Raw genomic sequence first — 21,410 nt, forward strand, 5'->3', positions numbered from 1 at the left:
TGTGTTGGTAAGTGCCGAGCATAACCACGGCGAAGTAGTGATGAGGATAGGACCAAACTACCAAATAAACCTGTGCAGTTATATAATACACAGCGGAAAGTAAAGCAGGAATAAACAAGTAAAGATGGGAGGGGGAAAGCATGCTTCGGGGAATAACAGGTAAAAACAGAATATCAAGAGAATTATAAAGGAACCAAAATCCAACTACTAACAAGGATAAGGGAAACAAAGCCAGAATTTACTTTCATTTCACATCTTGTTGCAGGTGTGCAACCCACTCCCATTTCATATATCTCGTGGCAGGCGTGCAACCCGCTCCCATTTTGTTTATCTCATGGCAGGCGTGCCACCCACTCCCATTTCATTTATCTCGTGGCAGGCATGCCACCCGCTCCCATTTCATTTATCCCGTACAGGCGTGCCACCCGCTCCCATTTCATTTATCCCGTGGCAGGCGTGTCACCCACTCCCATTTCATTTATCCCATGGCAGGCGTGCCACCCGCTTCCATTTCATTTATCTCGTGGCAGGCGTGTCACCTGCTTCCATTTCAAATCAACAACAATCACAAAGAATCCCAGTAAGAGAACAAGAGCAATATAACCACATCTTGGCAAGGGAACACGAGTAATATAACAACATCCCAGTAAGGGAATAATAATATTTCAATAACATGTGGAGTGCACTAATTTACAACGGAGTCATAACAATTACAATACAAGACTCACGGTCATGCTTGACACCGACGTATAGATACGCATCACCATGTCTATACATTGTACTCCACAATTAACACGTAGCAAAATAAGACACAACTCCTAATCCCTCAAGCTAAAATTAGACCAAACACTTACCTCAAATCCACGAGCACAATTCAAGTCTCTACTATTTCTTTTCCTCTTGATTCCACCACCAATTTTCTCGTATCTAGCCACAAGTTACTTAATTACATCAATAAATACTAAATGAATCAGTTCTAATGCATGGAAATGAGTTTTCTAAAGTTTTACCCAAAAAGTCAAAAATCACCCCAGGCCCACATGGTCAAAACCCGAGGTTTGAGCCAAAACCTGATTACCTATTCCCACACGAACTCAAATAATAATTTGTTTTGAAATCAGACCTCAAATCGAGGTCCAAATCCTTAATTTTTGAAAAACCTAGATTCTACCCAAAACACCCAATTTTTCCCATGAAAATCATTGATTTTTGAGTTGAAATCATGTGAAAAGATGTTAAAGATTGAAGAAAACTAGTTAGAAATCACTTACAATCGATTTGGAAGAACAGTTGTCTTTGAAATATCGCCTTTTATGTTTTTGGGGTTTTGAAAAATGAAAAAATACTGAAAATCCCTGTTTTAATATACCCCTCTCAGACCCCCTGTGCGGACCGCACAAAATCGAGTGCGGCCGCACAGCTCTCCATATGGACTGCAGTGTCATGCTTTAATATTTTGGCCATAACTTTCTCTACAGATGTCCAAATTGTGATTTCTTTACCTTTTAGGAATGAGACACGAAGGGCTACAACTTTCGCTTTTGAATCATCACAAAATTCGTTGTAGATCAAAATATATAGGCTTCCGAAGTTGGACCAGTGAACTTGTGCAGACCGCACAAAATCGAGTGCGGCCACACAGCCCCCACCGCGGACAGCACTAAAACCAATGCAATCAGTACTGGCGGGTTTAGAGATTTGCACTTCTCTGAACCAGCAACATCCCTGTTTTAAGCCTAAGACATCCCGGAACCTACCTGAAACTCACCCAAGCCCTCGGAACTCCAAACCAAGTGTGTATACTAACTCAAACGCATCATATGGACCTACTCGTGTGATCACATCATCAAAATAACATGTAAAATAATAAATTATACCTCAAAACTCAATATTTCTATCAAGAACTCTCAAAGTTCATAACTCTTCAACCGGAAGTCCAACTTACGTCAAATAAACTCCGTTTTCACCAAATTTCACAGTTATCTTTCAAATGCTATAGCAAGTTTGTACCGGGATCCGGAACCAAAATACGGGCTCGATAACAATGGTTTCAAACATTAATTCTTTTCTTCATTTCTTAAACAATTCAGTAAAATAATTTCTTTCAAAAATTGATTTCTAAAGCTTGGGACCTCGGAATTTATTTCCAGGCATACGCCCAAGTCCCATATTTTACTGCGGACCTTCCGGGATCGTCGGAACTGGATCCGAATTTGTTTGCTCAAAATGTTGACCAAAGTCCATAATCAAATTTTAACTCTAGAAATTTTTATTTCTCATATTTTAACATAGAAGGTTTTCCAGATATATGTCCGGACCACGCACGTAAATCAAGATGAGATAAAAAGGAGGTTTTTAGGCCTTGAAATACTGAATTTACTTACAACACAAGTGATGACCTTTGGGGTAATCACAACCACTCTACCACGACTCTTATTATTTAATTCTTATCTCATGTTCAGAAAGTTGAAGCAAGGAAGGTAGGAAATGATTGGATTGTAGCAGTGCTTGGAAGACTAAAAAGATCATCCCCAACAGGATTGAAAATAACACTCAAATCGGTAATTCTTTACCTTTTACCAAAATAAACTTGCTTTGATTTCTATACATTTTGAAGACCAAAGGATTTAATTATATACATTGACAATATAAATATTTTACACTATATTAGTGTAGGTTACCACTCACATTCATTCAAAAAAATTATATGTAATATCTTATAAGTAAACTAATTATGTATAATCTCAAATATTTCAGATTCGAGAAGGAAGAAAACTAACGTTGTCTGAATGACTCAAGCAAGAATTTAGACTTTCAATAAACATATTGAGAACAATCATATCTAGCGATATCTATGAGGTAATTAAATATGTACATATTTCTCAATAATTTGTATTAAGAAAGTTGAATTGTAATAATATCTCCCTTTTGAATCTAATTAGTTGAGTTTATTTTTCCATTTATAAGGGTATACGGGCTATCACAATTGACAAGGATAATTCTCCAAAGGTATGTTTCTCTTCCTCTTTAGGAACCTTAGAGCAACAGTAAAGTTATTTTTGTATGACATGTAGATCTTGAGTTTGAGTCGTTGAAGCAGTCACTAATGTTTGCTTTAGGGTAGGTATCTACATCACACCCTATGGGGGTGGCCCTTCTCCGAACCCTGTGTGAATGCGAAATATTTTGTGCATCACGTTCCCTGTTTTTATCAAACATCACGCATTCATGTTTGTTATTATTACCAACCCAATTTAAATATATTATGCTACATCCGGTCTATATTATCTGTATTATAAGGTTATTGCATACAATTAAGAAAGATATCTAATAGCCTTAATTATAAGAGTATATGAACTAGACCGTTGTCTCTTTTAAATGTTTCACTTAATTAACACTCCACTAATTGGAATAGTAACAGGAATTCGAAGAAGAAAAGTAACAAATACTTCTAATTATTCTAAAACATCGCATATTTTGGAACAAAATCAATTTGTCAAAACAACTAATATTTGCGTGACTGGAGGAAGTATTGAATCATGCAAAGATTTACAAAAATAAGAAAGAACAACAAACAAACCCGGTACAATCTCATAAGTAGGGTTTGGGGGAGGGGAGGGGGAGGTTGTGTGCAGGCAAACCTTACCCGTATTTTGGGAAGGTAGACATGTTGTTTCCAATAGGCCCACGGCTCAAGGTAAAATGAGAAATAAGTGACAGATTATGCTAACTTTTGTTGATGAATTATTTACTCTAGAAGTGCATTAGAGTGGATTTAGTCCAACCTTTTATTTAAACCATTACAGAAGAACCTAATTAAACTAACTAATTATGTTAATACTTCATTTGTTCTCAGTGGTACCCTCCAACTCTTGAGAAGGTGAAAGATGAGCAACTCAACTTGATTTTCAAGCCATTTGAAGAACATTTGGAGCTCCAAATTCCATACAAAGAAGAGTTCAGGTTTGTAAGCATTCAAAATTGTTCTTTTTTGCTTCAAAAATTACCTTACATTATATGATTGTGTAATAATTCATATAATATGATCAACAGGTGGGATGGAAAATATGAAAATTCAGTATATTATCAACTTAACCAAGAGAAGAATCAAAGAGCAATATCCCAATCAATTGCTCTTGGAACTGGTCGTAGACAATCTGCATTATGAGATTATTAGATAACAACTTCTATTTTATTTGTAGAAATGTATGTTTGAGGCAAAGACTATTTGATAAGGTGTATCATCTAAATATCTGATACTGCTTTCGGGAAAAAATCTTTTTTATGTGTGTTTGTGGAAATAATTTTTTTCCAAGAAATAATTTTCGTACATGTACAATAGGTCTAAGATGATAAACGTTTGTTATTGTGAAGAGGAAAATGGAAAATACATTGTTGTGGATCTACAATATAGACACAATATCACGACCCAAATTCAAATAGAAATACTAATAGAAATATCGCTTGACATGTACAATAACCAACTCAAAAAATATACACAAAACTCTCCCATGACCCGGAACACCATAAGTCACAGGCTTCTAAGAATTTGTCTACTGTTCTACATATCAGTATTTAAAAGAAGAAAAGGAAGAATCAACACTAGGAGATAGAGGGGGACTCCGAGGTCTGCGGACACGGCAGATATACCTTGAAGCCTCCGGAGCAGCAGCGACTGTGCAACTAAAAGTGAGGCTGTAAGAGGTACCTGGATCTGCACACGAAAAATATGTGCAGAAGTGTCACGACCTGGATTTTCCACCCTCGGGAGTCGTGATGACTAGGCAAGCCAATCATTTGAACTATTTACCTTTTTCCCCATTTTTAATCCTTTAACAATTATGAACCAACAATTTATAAACATCGGAATTTAAACAACCGGAAGAAAGAAATAAAACCATTTAAATATTTTCAATACAATTTCTTAAACAAAGACTACCCAAAACCGGTGTCATAACTTCACAGACGGTCTAGGAATACTACGAACAAAGTCCGAGAAATAAATGCAACACTGTTTCTGAAATACATAAATGAAACCGGATGAAAGGATAGATGGAGATGTTAGGGCATGCGGACGCCTGTAGGACTACCTTGGATCTCTAAATGGACTGATGGCAGCAAATCTCACTGCGGTCCAAAAGCTATAGCACTGGGATCTGCACACAGTGTAGAGTGTAGTATCAGCACAACCGACCCCATGTGCTGGTAAGTGCCTAGCATAACCTCGGTGAAGTAGTGTCGAGGCTAGGACTAGACTACCAAATAAACCTATGCAGTTAAATCATATAAGTGAAAAATAAAAGCAGAAACGTACAGTTAAGGATGAGAGGGGAGAAACATGTTGCGGGGACATCGAATAATAACATAAGAACAACAAATAAGTATAAGGATCACCACAGTTCAATTGAAGATAAGATAGGGGGATCATGCTGCGGAGAACAACAAGTATCAACAAAAAACCAACAATTAAACGTAGAGAAGCCATAAATCAGTTATCAATAAAAGTCAGGAAATCAAGACAAGTGCACGGCATCACCCTTCTTGCTTTAACACTCTCTCATAAAAACAATGCACGACATCACCTATCATGCTTTAACACTCTCTCACCAAAACAGTACACGACATCACCCTTCGTGCTTTACACTCTTCCTCACCCAAGTAACAATCACAAAGCAATTTAGGCCAGGGAATCAATAACATCAAAATAAAATCAAGTAACAACAGAAAATCAATAAATAAACGTAAAGGACAACATAACTCAATTATCAGCAAAAATCAGGAAAACCAATGACAAGTGCACGGCATCACCCTTCGTGCTTTTACTCTCGTCCTCACCATAAAATCAATATAAATGGCACAGAATTGTACAACGTGCGGCATGACATCACCCTTCGTGCATTTACACTCTTCTTCACAAAATCATACACGGCATTACCTTTCGTGCTTTAACACTCTCTTATCAAAATAATGCACGGCATCACCCTTTGTGCTTTAACACTCATCCTTACCCAAGCAACAATCACAAAGCAATTTGGCAAGGAAATAAATAAAATCACTATAAAATCCCGGCAAGAGAACAATGATACAACAATCGAATCCCGGCAAGAGAACAAAATCAAATGCATCAACATCCCGGCAAGGGAGATAGCATTAAAAGCAACGACATCCCGGCAATGGAGACAATATAATAATTCTCTTCTCTTTTTCACATTTACTTCACAACTTGAGCCAATGCTCTATAAGGTTCAATCATCAATTATACTTCCACAATTCATTTTACAACTTGAGCCAACGCTCTTTAATATTCAAATACCAATATTACTTCCACAAGGTTTGCTCAATAATAGAAATCATCACATAAGTTATGAATAATACAAACGGAGTCACATTAATCATAGTATAAGACTTACGGGCATGCTTGACACCAACGTATAGATACTCATCACCGTATATATACGTTGTACATAACAATTAACACGTAGCAAATAGGACACAACTCCTAATTCCTCAAGCTAAGGTTAGACCAAACACTTACCTCGATGCCACAAACACAATTCAAGTCTCCACTACCGTTTTACCTCTTGATTCCACCACCAATTTGCTCGTATCTAGCCACAAGTTATTTAACTATATCAATAAATGCAAAATGAGTCAATTCCAATACATGAAAATAGGTTTTCTAAAGTTTTCTCCAAAAAGTCAAAAATCGCCCCCGGGCCCACATGGTCAAAACCTGAGGTTCGAACCAAAACCCGATTACCCATTCGTCTACAAACCCAAATATATAATTTGTTTTTAAATCAGACCTCAAATCGAGACCCAAATCCCCAAAATTTAAAAAACCTATGTTCTACCCAAAACACCCAATTTTTCCCCATTAAACCTTTGATTTGAGTTGAAACCATAAGAAAAGATGTTAGAGATTAAATAAAACGAGTTAGAAATGACTTACAATCAATTTGGAAGAGCACTTGTCTTTGAAAAATTGCCCAAAAGTCTTTTGGTTTTGAAAGGGTTTGAAAAATGAAAGATTTTCGGCTAAGGTATGAATTTGCAGGTTGCAGATGTCACAATTGCGACCAGGGTTCGAAATTTTGAACCCTTCAGAAGACTACTACATTCGCATTTTCGATTAACTTTCACAATTGTGAACTCGCTTTTGCGATAGGATTGTCGCATTTGCGACACTGGGGAGTTCAGGGCATTTTCGCATTTGCGAAGGAACATTCGCATTTGCGATATCGCTTTTGCGATAAACACGTTGCATTTGCGACCCATGGCAGCCCAGGCCGTCTTCGTATTTGCGATAAAACTTCACATTAGCGGGCTCGTATTTGTGAAGCTTGCAGACTTGCAACATACCAGAACTTCCTAAGTCCAAATTCTACTCCGTGGCCTAACCAAAACTCACCCGAGCCCTCGGGGCTCCAAATCAAACATGCACACTAACCCAAAAATATCATACGGACTTGCTAGTGCAATTCAATCACCAAAATAGCATCAACAACTATGAATTTAGCATCAAAATCAAAGAAAAGCGCAAAAACTTTCAAAGTTTCAAATTTTACAACTAAGGTTCCGAATCACATCATATGCCTTCCGTTTCTTAACAAATTTTACGGCTCAACTTAAATCACATATAAGACCTGTATCGGGCTCCGGAATCAAAATAAACTTTCTTTGACTGCTAATTCATTTTGAAGACCAAAGGATTTAATTATATACATTGACAGTATAAATATTTTGCACTATATTAGTGTAGGTTACCACTTACATTCATTCAAGAAATTTATATATAATATCTTATAAGTAACCTAATTATGTATAATCTCAAGTATTTCAGATTCGAGAAGGAAGAAAACTAACGTTGTCTAAATGCCTCAAGCAAGAATTTAGACTTTCATATCTAGCGATATCTATGAGGTAATTAAATATGTATATATTTCTCAATAATTCGTATTAAGAAAGTTGAATTGTAATAATATCTCCCTTTTGAATCTAATTAGTTGAGTTTATTTTTTCATTTATAAGGGCATACGGGCTATCACTATTGACAAGGATAATTCTCCAAAGGTATATTTCTCTTCCTCTCGAGGGGAGCCTTAGAGAAATAGTAATGTCATTTTTGTATAACATGTAGATCATGGGTTAGAGTCGTTGAAGCAACCAGTGATGCTTTCTTTAGGGTAGGTGTCTACATCGCACTCCTATGGGGGTGGACCTTCTCCGAACCCTGTGTGAATGTGGAATATTTTGTGCATCGCGTTCCCTATCTACATCACACATTCATGTTTGTTATTATCACCAACCCAATTTAAATATATTATGCTACATCCGGTCCATATTATCTGTATTATAAGGTTATCGCGTACAATTCAGAAAGATATCTAATAGCCTTAATTATAAGAGTATATGAACTAGACCGATGTCTCTCTTATTTTCACTTAATTAACACTCCACTAATTGAAACAGTAACGGGAATTCGAAAATAAAAGTAACAAATACTTCTTATTATTCTAAAACGTCATATATTTTGGAACAAAATCAATTTGTCAAAACAACTAATATTTGCGTGACTGAAGGAAGTATTGAGTCGTACAAAGATTTATGAACATGAAAAAGAACAAAAAACAAACCTAATGTAATCTAATAAATAAAGTCTAGGGAAAGTAATGTCTATGCAGACCTTACCCTTACCTTAAGAAAGTAAAGAGATTATTTTCAATCACACGGCTCAAGGAAAAATGAGAAAGAAACGACAGAATTATGCTAACTATGGTTTGATGGATTATTTACCCTAGAAGTGCATTAGAATGAATTTAGTCCAATCTTTTATTTAAACCATTACAGAAGAACCTTAAACTAAGTTATGTTGCTACTTCATTTGTTGCCAGTGGTACCCTCCAACTCTTGAAAAGGTGAAAGATGAGCAACTCAACATGATTTTCAAGCCATTTGAAGAACATTTGGAGCTTCAAATTCCAGACAAAGAAGAGTTCAGGTTTGTATGTCACGACCCGAATTTTTCACCCTTGGGAGTCGTGATGGCGCCTACTAATGAGAGTTAGGCAAGTCAATCCTTAACTGCGTACATCATTATCAAATTACTTCTTTTAACAATTATCAGTGATAGCATGAAAATAGCAGAATTAAATAAATAAGCGGAAGACCTAAATTAAATAAGCTGAACAATAATGCTAAAGTCAACATATGCCTCTACCCAAGAACTGGTATCACATCACTCTCGAACTACTAAGAGTACTAAATACAACTGTTTGAAAGAAATATACACTGTTTGTCTCGAATACATGAGATGACAGAATAAAATATAAGATACAGGAGACGTCGAGCCTGTGGACGCCTGCAAGGCTACCTCGGTGTCTTGGTGGACTGAAGGCTGACTACCGCGCTACTGCTGCTATGCAATACCTGCATCTGTGCAAAAGAGCACAGAGTGTAGTATCAGCATAACCGACCCCATGTGATGGTAAGTGCCTAGCCTAACCTCGGCGAAGTAGTGACGAAGCTAGGACCAGACTACCAAATAACCTGTACAGTTCAAATATCTATATATACAGTGGAAAAGAAATACAGGAAACAATCAGTCAATGTGGGAAGGGGAACATGTTGTGGGGAGGTAACAATTCCAAATAGAAAACCTCAATAAAAGAAAGAAATAACAAAGCTAGAATATCAACAAGAATCAAAATTCAACGATTTGCATGGTATCACCCTTCATGCTTTTACTCTCGTCCTCACCCAAACAATATTTATAATAAAAATGTGCACGGCATCACCCTTCGTTCTTTTACTCTCGTTCTTACCAAATCAATCGTATCCTAATAATGTGCACGGCATCACCCTTCGTGCTTTTACTCTCTTTCCTCACCACATAATCAATGCATATCGGTACGGAACGGTACATCGTACAGCATGACATCACCCTTCGTGCTTTACACTCTTTCCTCACAATAGCAAACACTGCACGACATCACCCTTCTTGCTTTTAACGCTCTTCCTCACCCAAACAACAATCACAAATAAAGGGGCGAGGGAGTAAACAAATAATAATAGAAATCCCGGCAAGGGAACACAATTAAACAGTTAAATCCCGGCAAGGGAACAATATCAATAATCTAAGCATCCTGGAAAGGGAGATAATCAACAAAGCAACAAAAATCCCGGCAAGGGAACAATTCAATAACTCTTTCTCTTTTTTTCACTTTTACTTCTCAACTCACTTTACCACTTGATCCAATGCTCCAAAGGGTTCAATTATCTCATATACTTTCACAATTTGTATTTTAACTCGAGCCAATGCTCCTTGAAGTTCAAAGATCACAATTTCTTTCACATGCTTTTTACAACATATAGAAATCATCATTAAGCCATGAAAGATACGACAAAAATCAGAATATCCGCAATATAAAGGCTCACGGTCATGCTAGACATCAACATATAGATACTCGTCACCATGCCTATACATCGTACTCGACAATTATGTCACAACCCAATTCTCCAAATCCGATCGTGATGGCGCCTCTCGTGAAGACAAGGCCAGTCAGACCAAAACATACCACATCTTTAAATAGTTAAATACCATAAGTAGTTCTAAAACGTGATATAATAACCATAATTTGTGGAATTTACGATAACAACAGTAGAAACCATCCCGACACAACCCAAGTCGGGGTGTCATAAGTCATGAGCAACCAAGAAATCCGGATACAAGTCTAATGAACACAAAATCCGATACAATAGTTCTAAAACATGAAAATGTAATATAAGGGAGGCATGGGGCAGTAAACGCCAACAGCTACCTCGTAGTCTCCGAATCACGGCCTGGACTGGGAGAATCAGCACTTAGGAGTGGACTCTGCGATGCCTGAATCTGCACATATGGTGCAAGGAGTAATGTGTGTACTCCGACTCAGTGAGTAATAATTATAAATAATGGTTGAAAGTATGAAAACATGTAAAGGCACAAAGCAATTCCATATCAAACAGTAAAATCATTTAAAGCAGTACTCAGTGAAGAAATCAAATAATATCCCTTTTTTTTAAACAAGTAAAACAGGTAAATAACAAGTAGAAATTCGCCCCTCGGGCACAGTATCAATCGCTCAGAACAGTATCAGCCCCTCGAGCTCACTCTCAATACAGTATCAGCCCCTCGGGCTCAGTACCAATCACTCAAAACAGTATCGGCCCCTCGGGCTCACTCTCAGATCATAATGGGTACCCGCATTTACTGTGGGTGTGTAGACTCCGGAGGGGCCCCTTACGGCCCAAGCGCTATATCAAGCCACCTCGTGGCATCATCACTCGGCACTCGGCCTCACATCACTCGGCACTCACCCTCATATCACTCAAGCCACCTCGTGGAATATAAAGTATCGCAGGCCCTCTGCCTCATATCACTCAGTATATCCTCACATATGGCCCTCGGCCTCACTCAGTCCAAAAATCATCACAAGCCCCTTGGGCATTAGTAAAACAGTAGTTCTCTTCCCAAAACATGATGTAGAAATATCATTTAAGTTTCAAATCTGAGTGAAAGGGACTAAGTTTGTAAAACAGTAGATATCAACAGGACTGAGTTCAAATAATAAGTCAAGCAGTGAGGAAATAGTGATAAAAATCCCCGAAGGGTTCAAATAGTTGGCAAGAAGCCCAAATCATGATGATAACAAATGAATTTTAGTCAAATACGCGATAAAATCATCAATCGAGACGGACCAAGTCACAATCTCTAGTAGTAAAAGACCCCACACTCATCATCCAGCGCGTATCTTACCTCAATATAGCATTACAATATGCAATGCGGGGTTTCAAACCCTCAGGACATCATTTACAATCATTACTCACCACAAACCGGCTAATTCTCTAGCTCGCAATGCCTTTGCCCCTCGAATTGGCCTCCACGCGCATCGAATCTATCCAAAATTAGAACGAATACATCACAATATGCTAAGGGAACAAAGCCCAAGCGAAAACATTCGAAAAATTTCAAAAATTCCGAAATTAGCAAAACCCGAGCCCCAGGCCCACGTCTCGGAATCGGGTAAAATTTACATTTTCAGAATCCTCATACCCTCACGAGTCTAACCATACCAAAATTATCCAATTCCGATACCATTTGGTCTTTGAAATCATCATTTTACATTTTTGAAAGGTTTTACAATTTTCTTCCCAAATTCCATCCCAAATCACGAATTAAATGATGAATTCAGTGATAGATTCATGTATTCTAGCCAAATCTGAGTTAAAATCACTTATCCCAATGAATTTCTTGAAAAACCTTCGAAAAATCGTCAAAATTCGAGCTCTCTAGGTCAAAATATCAAATAAAATCCAAAACCACGTATTTATAGAGTACCCCTCAGATTTCACCCTCCGCGGGCCGCACAAAACTGACCGCGGTCCGCACAAAAACAACCGCGGCCGCACAGCTTTCCTCTGAAGTGACAGACTTTAGTATTTTGGCCATAAATTTTTCTAAGGTTGTCCAAATTGAAATATCTTTACCTTTCTGGAAATTAGACATGAAGGGCTACATTTCATTTTTGAATTATCTAAAAGTTCCTTGTAGATCAAAAGATATGAGCTTCCGAAGTTGGACCGACGACCTGCGGATCTTCATGACCGCGGACCGCGGATCATTTTCCGCGCCCAGCACTAAACCACCGAGCCCAGCACTAAAACTTCTGCCCCCATCCATTTTCTAAGTTCAGGAATATCCGGATTCGCTCTAAACTCACCCGAAACACACCCGAGGCCCTCAAACCTCTACCCAAACATACCAACACCTCCCATAACATCATTAACACATTGTCGAGCTTTTGAATAACTCAAAACAACATCAAAACACTAAATCAACTTCGGATTCAAGCTTAAGAACTTAGAAATTTCAAATTCCATAAACAATGCCGAAACTTATCAAACCAGGTCCGATTGACCCCAAATTTTGCACACAAGTCATAAATGACATAATGGAGCTATTCCAACTTCTTGAGTCGGATTTTGATCTCGATATCAAAAAGTCAACCCCTCGATCAAATTTCCAAACTTCGGCTTCTCATTTTCGCCATTTCAAGCCTAATTAAACTACAAACTTCCAAAAACATTTCCGGGCACGATCCTAAATCCAAAATTACCATACGGAGCTAACCAAATCATAAAAATTCTGATCCGAGATCATATACAAACAAGTCAAATATTGGTCAAACCTTTCAAATTTTAAGCTTTCAACTGAGACTGTTCTTCCAAATTAAATTCTGATTAACCTAAAACCCAACACCAACGATTTACATAAGTCATAATACACCACACGGGGCAAGTCATGCCCGAGAACTAGCGAGCAAAGTGCAAAAGCTCAAAACGACCGGTCGGGTCGTTACATCCTCCCCCACTTAAACATACGTTCGTCCCCGAACGTGCTCAGAGTTGTTCCAAAAGCTAACCAATCGCTGAATAACCTTACCATGCATATACCCGGGGGTGATCCCACGTCACCCTATCTCACATAGGTTCGATAACACACAGTAACTGAAATTTCACAACCCAATCTAACCCATAAGCCTTAGAATCACATTTCCACTTCTGAAATCATTCACAAGATTAGAATCTCACATCTATATTCAGAATAAGCCCGAACCAACTGTAATCACCAATACTTTCAATCTTGGTGCAATCACTTGATATACCACATGACTCAAACAACACAACAAACGAATACCGATAGAAAAACTCTTATCAACTAAAGTCTCACCCCAACACTTTCATATACTACTAATGATCACTAAAACACGCGGTAAGCCATAACCATTTCCCAGATCAACCATTCAAGAAGTCACTCCTCCTTTGGCAAATACCACAACAAATTTCTGAGCTGAAGCTCGATACTATCCTTTCAACATGCTGAAATCAAATCCGTTTGCAGTTATTAAAGACCCCGACAGTCTTATCTAATCCAACACAACTACTCTTGTGACATTGACACCTCAATATAGACTAAAGCCATGATTCGTGCAATCCGTGCACCAATAAGCCACAATCCGAACCTGCTCAATTCCTGAAAAATGACTCAAATAAAAGAGCTGTATTGCAAGCTCACTAGTACCACCACACACAATGCTGAGAACCCATATCACATCATAAAAACAGAATACACAAATCTAACCCGCAGGATCATACCTCCCCATAGCTTCGCTCCAACGCGCGACCTCATCCAAACACTGATCCACGTGAAAACACCTTAAGTCACTCTTCTCAAAATCGACAATTGTGCACAATATGATGGCTAAAACCAAAGCAATCATCATAACCACCGCGAAGCAATTGATATAACATTACACATATCCGAAGGGACACAACCGATATGCTACCCACCGAGCAATACCCGATACTCTACCCGCTCGAATTCCACTAAGAGGACCCAATAATGTCGCACCACATGTGCCTATAACCAACAAACCATAATGCCTCGCAACATGGAAAGATAATTCATAGATCCCCGTGATTACTAATAACTCAATAGCAACCGAATCAACACATCTCTCACCATTGGCAACTCGAAGTCAACCAAACCGTCGTGACAGAACACACATCCATATAGGTATACCAATGAACCACACATCAAGTCTAGTCACACACAACAGATAAATAATCCTCCGAAGGTTCACAACGACTGAATCATAGCACATACTACCCTCCGACCAACCTTAGCTATTTTCTTACAGTCCATAACCGCAATACCTATGATGTATTATTAACTCAATCACATTTCCCTCTTTCTGAAGTGCATACCGTTATCAAGACACACCATTTAGTAATATCATTTACCTAGTCATCTGAAATTGTATTGTTGTCTAAGAATTTATGACCTTCCTTTCAAAACTGAATTGCGACCATACATATGCCAATCTCCGCCCTACACAACATACCACATATAATATGCCATCCTATGATAAATATGAGTACTTCAAAATCCCTTTCCAAGCCACAATCAACGGCATACTTAACTAGTCAAAAAAATTCATTTGATCCCATCTAGGATAAAATCACTATACATTCCATGCTCCTTATGCCAGCAGAAATTATACATCTCTATCGTGGTAGAAATTATTAAGAACTCTTCAAATCCCTCTTTCCATAAAACCAAACTACCAATACTGACTTATTTTAACTCAACCAAGATACACAAGCCATCCAAAACCGAAGAGCATTGCCACGAAACACATATGGAAACTCATTACCTTGTAAACACCCAAATAACTATTCATATCCTTACCATACCGATATGGCCTACTACCAGGCTATCTCATCTATCCGAGCTCCCTTCTTATTTACCTTCACTTGATACTCCTTCTTGATATAACATCACATTTCCTCAACCCAAACATACCACACGAGAACCAAGCATAATACCACACATCCTAAGGCTCATCACCCGCTGAATACTCTTTTTAATGTTTCCCCAAAGCACCATATTAAAGATACTGACTTTGAAAGGACTTACTGCGAATCTGAAGCCATTACCTTCACCTTCCCGATACTGATATATGGAATCCCATAATTAACATAGAAAATACCACAAGTCTTGCCATCTTCCATTGAAAAATTCAGTTTCTATCCGTAAGTACAACTTGAAAGCCTCCAATTATTGCATGTAAAATTTTTAACACAATATGACCATTCTCTAGAGGCATCCACTCTACTCAAACCGCAGTTAGATTGATTAAATGAACCGAACAACCTATGTTTCATTTGCACTCCGACACTACATAATGTGACCTCATTCCAATATAACCAAGCAACTTCATGCCCTGTGCACCGAGCATTCCTTACCAACTACAACTCAAGTCATTCCCTGATTCTCGTACACTCATAAAGCATAACATAGCCTTTATTGAAATTTCCTTTACTCGAGCCACAACTGATTTACAAATACGCCTCGAACTTGAACCATTAGAGCACATAACCGTGCAATCAACTATTCAATAGCGAACTCCCCCACTTGGCTCAAATCCATAGCTCAAAACACGCACCATAACTAATAACGCATACACTTTATTGCTTCCATAATACCATAGTGAGATTAAACTCAACCCTGCATAAGCTCGTGGCACACAAACCATCTAGTACTTCATATCTTTTAGAAATCTAGCATTTACTCTCATAACAATTAAACCCACTCTCTTAAGTGACCCAAATTAAATTCGCACATATATTTCACTTGTAAATGGGATCTTCTAACAGACAACATAAAGATCGCACAACTTAGAACACTTCGTATGAGATAACCCACCTGCTTTGCCTTAAACTAACATTTATGTATTTCTTCCACCATCATAACCATTACACACTCACTTAGTCTTCCTGAGTCTAAACTCATAACGCAACATGAAATCTACTCCACTTCCAACTAGGAGACATGAAAATATTTTTCACACGCCCATAACTCAGGCTATAACTCGAATCAAGACAGAAATCAAGCACCTAATAGTTCTTTTATCCTCCAGCAGACCTTTCTCGTCACTACAAAATCATACGAACACATCTCACAGCACTAACATTCTTATTACATAGCCATCCAGCCGTAATTTCCACTAACAGGGAATAATATCAAACATATAAATTCAAAAGCACTTGCTCACACAAGCAGCATCTCAGTGCTCAAGCTATAGGCAAAAATCCGGCCTCAAGTACTCCAGACTGGCCCAACATCAACTCACCGAGATCATATCTCACCCCTCGATCAGGGAATCACAAGCTATTGATGCACATTTGATACTGAGCGCTCATGCATGCATACCAATACGTGGAAGGAATTTCAAAAGTTACTTTTCAAGCTGAATCAAGGACGTAAGATAAGAATTCAAGAGTGTGAAGTTTTTCCTAAAGGTTCTGCAACCACTCGAGCATAAATACAGATGTCTCTGTACCGATCCGCGAGACTCTACTAAACCTGGTCATGACTCGTGAGACCTATGTAACCTAGGCTCTGATACTAACTTGTCATTACCCAATTCCTTGAATCTGATCGTGATGGCTTCTCTCGTGAAGACAAGGCTAGCCAGACCAAAACAGACCACCTCTTTTAAACAGTTAAATACCATAAGTAGTTCTAAAACGTGATATAATAACCATAATTTGCGAAATTAAAGATAACAACAATAGAAACTATCCCGCCGCAACCCAAATCGGAGTGTCACAAGTCATGAGCAACTAAGAAATCTAGATACAAGTCTACTGAACACTAAATTTGATACAATAGTTCTAAAAACATGAAAATGAATAGATACGGGAGGCACGGAGCTGCGAACGCCAACAGCTACCTCGTAGCCTCCGAATCACTGCCTGGACTGGGAGAATCAGCACTTAGGAGCAGACTCTGGGATGCCTGAATCTACACACATGGTGCAGGGAGTAATGTGAGTATTCCGACTCAGTGAGTAATAATTATAAATAATGGCTGAATGTATGAAAACACGTAAAGGCACAAAGCAATTCCATATCAAGTAGTAAAATCACTTAAAGCAGTAATCAGTGAAGAAATCAAATGATATCCCTTTTTTTAAACAAGTAAAATAGGTAATTTAACATGTAAATAACAAGTAGAAATCCGCCCCTCAGGCACAGTATCAATCGCTCAGAACAGTATCAGCCCCTCGGGCTCACTCTCAGTACAGTATCAGCCCCTCGGGCTCAGTATTAATCACTCAGAACAATATCAGCCCCTCAGACTTACTCTCAGATCATAATGGGTACTCGCGCTCACTGTGGGTGTGCAGACTCCGGAGGGGCCCCTTACGGCCCAAGCGTTATATCAAGCCACCTTGTTGCATCATCACTCGGCACTCGGCACTCTGCCTTACATCACTCAAGCCACCTTGTGTCATATAAAGTATCTCAGGACCTCGGCCTCATATCACTCAGCATATCCTCATATATGGCCCTAGGACTCACTCAGTCCAAAAATCATCACAAGCCCCTTGGGCATTAGTAAAATAGTAGTTCTCAACCCAAAACATGATGTAGAAATATCATTTAAGTTTCAAATCTGAGTAAAAGTGGCTGAGTTTTTAAAACAGTAGATATCAACAGGACTAAATTCAAATAATAAGTCAAGCAGTGAGGAAACAGTGAAAAAATCTCCGAAGGGTTTAAATAGTTGGCACGAAGCCCAAATCATGATGATAACAAATGAATTTCAGTTAAATACGCGGTAAAATCATCAATCGGGATGGACCAAGTCACAATCCCTAGTAGTAAAAGACCCCACTCTCATCATCCAAGGCGTATCTTGCCTCAATATAGCACTACGATGTGCAATCCAAGGTTTCCAACCCTTAGGACATCATTTACAATCATTACTCACCTCGAACCGGCTAATTCTCTAGCTCGCGACGCCTTTGCCCCTCGAATTGGCCTCTACGCGCGTCGAATCTATCCAAAATCAGAACGAATACGTCACAATATGCCAAGGGAACAAATCCCAAGCGAAAACATTCAAAAAATATCAAAAATCCTGAAATTAGCAAAACCCGAGCCACGGGCCCACGTCTCGGAATCGAGTAAAATTTACAATTTCAGAATCCTCATACCCTCACGAGTCTAACCATACCAAAATTATCCAATTCTGATACCATTTGGTCCTTCATATCATCATTTTACATTTTTGAAATGTTTCACAATTTTCTTCCCAAATTCCATCCCAAATCACGAATTAAATGATGAATTCAGAGATAGATTCATGTTCTAGCCAAATCTGAGTTAAAATCACTTACCCCAATGAATTTCTTGAAAAAACTTGAAAAATCATCAAATTTCAAGCTCTCTAGGTCAAAATATCAAATAAAACCCAAAACCTCATATTTATAGAGTACCCCTCAGATTTTACCCTCCGCGGGCCGCACAAAATTGACCGCGGTCCGCACAAAAACAACCGCGGCCGCACAGCTTTCCTCTGCAGTGATAGACTTTAGTATTCTGGCCATAAATTTTGCTAAGGATGTCCAAATTAAAATATCTTTATCTTTCTGGAAACTAGACACGAAGGGATACAACTTTCGTTTTTGAATCATCTCAAAATTCCTTGTAGATCAAAAGATATGAGTTTCCGAAGTTGGACCGACGACCTGCGGATCTTCATGACCGCGGACCATTTTCTGCGCCCAGCACTAAATCCACCGCGCCCAACACAAAAACTTCTGCCCCCATCCATTTTCTAAGTTCAGGAATGTCCGGACTCGCTCTAAACTCACCCGAAGCCCTCAAACCTCTACCCAAACATACCAACACCTCCCATAACATCATTAACACCTTTTCGAGCTTTCGAATCACTCAAAACAACATCAAAACACCAAATCAACTTCGGATTCAAGCTTAAGAACTTAGAAATTTCAAATTCCATAAACAACGTCGAAACCTATCAAACCAGGTCCGATTGACCCCAAATTTTGCACACAAGTCATAAATGACATAATGGAGTTTTTCCAACTTCTTAAGTCGGATTTTGATCTCGATATGAAAAAGTCAACCCCTAGGTCAAATTTCCAAACTTCGGCTTCTCATTTTCGTCATTTCAAGCCTAATTAAACTACAAAGTTCCAAAAAATATTTCCGGGCACGATCCTAAATCCAAAATTACCATACAGATCTAACCAAATCATAAAAATTCCGATCCGAGATCATATACAAACAAGTCAAATATTGGTCAAACCTTTCAAATTTTAAGATTTCAACTGAGACTGTTCTTCCAAATTAAATTCTGATTAACCTAAAACCCAACACCAACGATTTACATAAGTCATAATACACCACACGGGGCAAGTCATTGTAGACATGTGATTTTTGACCCTCCCCATGATTTTTCATATTTTAGCGCGTAAATATTTAATTTAGGCATAATATAGATATTTTAAGTAATTTTGACTCTTTTACTCTATTTTATTACAAGAAAACAAAAATTACAAAAATAGGTTCATTAATATTTTATTGTCATTTTTAATCCTAAAAAAATACAAAAATAGTATCGTATTTTTATTTTAATATGATATTTGAAAATACCAAAAATAGATTTGTTTTAATGGTTAGTTTTATTTTAATAATTATTTGAATAGTATGACTAATTAATAATTGAGATAGTATTTTTAATCTCGTTCGCCGGGAAAGGATAGAACTTGGTCTCGAGCAACCTATTTTTAGGCCAAATTTTGGACCTAGCCCACAATTTCCAAGCCCATAATTCCTAGGCCCATACCCCTTAACCTAAAACCCTACCAAAAAACCTACAATATAAAAAAGAGAAAAGCCTAAAACGAAAAGAACGGACAAAAATACACAAAAAAAGTTGCGCAAAAATAGACCCCCCCCCTGCGCGTCATCTTCTCCGACGACCCCTACGCAGCAAAGAGACCCCCCTGCCCATCGTCTTCAACCCGACGTCCACACCCCTCATTGTCGAACCTCTCACACCGCTAGCCTTACCCGCCGGCTGCAACTCCATCCCAAATGACAACTCCTTCAGCCATAGCTTCTTCCTCTTCTAACCTTGAACACCCCTGAGCGGATCCACACTGTTACACTCGCCCAGAAGTCAGCCGACCTGCATGCTGACAACACTGCTTGACTGTCGTCCACCACGAGGCTGCCATTTCCGGCGAGCTTCACCTTCACACACACACATACACCACGACGCACATAGCTATCCATACACACAAAAAAGCTGCACAGCAACGTTACAACAAAAACGTAGCTCATTGTCTCCATTTTTCTGCCATCCAAAACAGCCCTGAGATCTACGTAAGCCGATAGTTTTTAGTCAGTAGTCTATTATTTCTTTGGGTCGTGCTTCCGCTCGAGGTCATCGGTGTCTGGTCCGTCAATTTGTTCGTTGATACATCGTCTGAGTTATCCGCTTGGTTTTCTGTCTCATTTGAAGTTAGTGTTTGAGTCGATTGAGGTTTGAAGCCTTCAGGGTAATTTGAGGTCCTTCCATTGGACCTTGTTCATTTCTGGATCTGTTTGAGAGCACATCGATGTTCAACTTTGGTAATGATTTTGAAGGGAATTGTTTGCTCATTTGAGCGTCGCCTTCTTCTTTGTAAACTGGTTGGAAGATGTTAATGTATATTGATAGTTTTAAAAGTAAACAGAAGAAGATAGAGATGTTTTCATTTTTTATGGATTGTATAAATACATGTTTAGCAAGACAAAGTTTCATGTCCTTATTTTGGGATTGACAAGGCTGGAAAACGACGCTTAAAGAAATTACAATCAACAATACTTAAACTTGGAAAGCTTTCCACCAAGTTGTATCGTTCCAACCGTAGGTTCAATATTGGTCATGTTGAAGTCTCAAATACAAAGCTTGTATTTTGGGATTTAAGAGGTCAGTCAGGTCT

The sequence above is a fragment of the Nicotiana sylvestris genome, chromosome 6 (genome assembly GCF_000393655.2).
Source record: "Nicotiana sylvestris chromosome 6, ASM39365v2, whole genome shotgun sequence".
Lineage (NCBI taxonomy): Eukaryota > Viridiplantae > Streptophyta > Magnoliopsida > Solanales > Solanaceae > Nicotiana > Nicotiana sylvestris.